Consider the following 2131-nt stretch of genomic DNA (forward strand, 5'->3'; position numbering starts at 1 on the left):
CCATTACATGTTTTTGAGGTATTTCCTACAAAGAAGGTTGAGCCACATGATTACTTATATTAACAGAACTTGTAAAATCATCTCGATCATTAGATGTCTTAACAGAATCACGAGCTTGGAGAGTAATCGTTTCATCACCTACATGAAGTACTAACTCACCCGTACCAACATCAATTATAGTTCTAGCAGTTCCTAAAAAAGGTCTTCCTAAAATTGAAGGTATTTATTTACCTTCATCCATGTCTAAAACAACAAAATCAACTGGGAATATGAATTTATCTATTTTTACAAGAACGTCTTCAATAATACCCCTAGGAAATCTAATGGTTCTATATGCTAATTGAATATTTATCCTAGTTTGTTTAGGTTTCCAAAGACCTAATTGCTTAAACATTTTATAAGGCATGACATTAAAATACTAGCCCGTAAATCAGCCAAAACATTATTAATATTCAAACTACCAATTAACAAGGAATAGTAAAACTCCCTCAATCTTTCAATTTGTTAAGTAGTTTATTTTGCAATATGGCTAAGCAAACTGCATTTAGTTCCACATGCGACGAATCATCTAACTTCCTTCTGTTTGCCAAAAGCTAATTTAAAAATTTAACAGAATTGGGCATCTACGAAAGAGCTTCAATAAAAGGTAAGTTAATATGTAATTTTTTCAGAAGTTTAAGAAATTTACCAAATTATTCATTCGTGTGGTCTCTCTTCGTCAGGTTAGGATATGACACTCGAGGTTTATATTCTTTACCAACCAATTTTTGGTCATTTTGGCTTACCTCAACCTTACTGTTACTTACCACACTTTCTCGCCTCGATTCTAATTCAGATTCAACTAATACTTCTTCATGTCGCACAATAATTGCATGAAGTTGTTCCCTTGGGTTAGTTTTAGTATTGCTAGGCAAACTACCTTGTGGTCGTTTTAAAATTAACTTAGCAAGTTATCTAATTTGGTTCTCGAGCCTTTGAATAGATGTTTACTGGTTTTTAAGTGCTACTTCAGTGTTTTGAAAATGTATTTCTGACACCGAGATAAACTTCGTCAACATCTCCTCAAGGTTCGATTTTTCTCTTGCTGATAAAGTTGTTGTTGGAAGCCTAGAGGGGGTTGTGCTATTTGATTTCCTTGACCACCCCAAGAGAAATTTGGATGGTTTCTCCAACCTACATTATAGGCATTACTATAAGGGTTATTTTGAGGCCTAGAATTTTTACCCATATAATTGATTTGTTTGTTCTCTATGCTAGGACTATAGGGTAGACATTCTAGATTATCATTCCTCCTCCATTCATATCGCATTGCATCACCTGATGTACCTATGTAGAAACATATAAACCATCAATTTTTTATTTAATTGTTCTACCTGATTTGATAACATGGTGACTGTATTCAAATTAAAAACATTGGCTGCTTTCATCGGCTTTGTCCTCATGACTTGCCACTGATAATTATTCAGTATCATCTCCTCTATAAATTCATAAACTGCTTCAGGTGTTTTATTGTCTAGAGTTCCACCGGTTGCTGCATCGATCAATTACCTAGTTAAGGGATTCAAACTGTTGTAGAAGGTTTGAACCTGTAGCCATACAGGTAACCCATGGTGAGGGCACCGTCTCAATAAGTCCTTATACCTCTCCCATGCATCATATCGAGTCTTAAGTCAATCCGAACGAAGGAAGAGATATCATTCCTCAACTTAGCTATCTTAGTCGGTGGGAAGTACTTCAGTAGGAATTCTCAGTCATTGGATCCATGTAGTGATAGAGCCTCGTGGTAAAGAATTCAACTATTGTTTAGCTTTGCTCCTCAATAAGAAAGGGAATAACCGTAGGCGAATGGTGTCATCAAAAACATCATTTATCTTGAAAGTATCACAGACTTTTAGAAAATTATCCAAATGAGTATTTGGATCTTTTTCTTACAAACCATCAAACTGAACAAATTGTTGTACCATCTGAATAGTGTTCAGCTTCAATTCGAAATTATTTGCAGCAATAATAGGTCTCATAATACTCGATTCAGCCCCAGTTAGAGTGGGCTTGGCATAATCGTACGTATTACGAGGAACAGGATCTGGATTTGTATCAACTGTAGGAGGTAGCTAATTATTCTGATTATAAC

The 2131-nt window shown here is 35.2% G+C and overlaps 1 non-coding gene across 1 annotated transcript; it reads left to right on the forward strand.

The window, feature by feature from the left end:
- The first annotated feature begins 1602 nt into the window (after positions 1 to 1602).
- LOC121223919 (small nucleolar RNA R71) lies at positions 1603 to 1708 on the forward strand. The gene has a single exon (XR_005921385.1). It is a non-coding gene; the product is annotated as a small nucleolar RNA R71 (small nucleolar RNA).
- The last annotated feature ends 423 nt before the right edge of the window (positions 1709 to 2131 follow it).

Source organism: Gossypium hirsutum, chromosome D11 (genome assembly GCF_007990345.1).
Source record: "Gossypium hirsutum isolate 1008001.06 chromosome D11, Gossypium_hirsutum_v2.1, whole genome shotgun sequence".
Taxonomy (NCBI): Eukaryota; Viridiplantae; Streptophyta; class Magnoliopsida; order Malvales; family Malvaceae; genus Gossypium; species Gossypium hirsutum.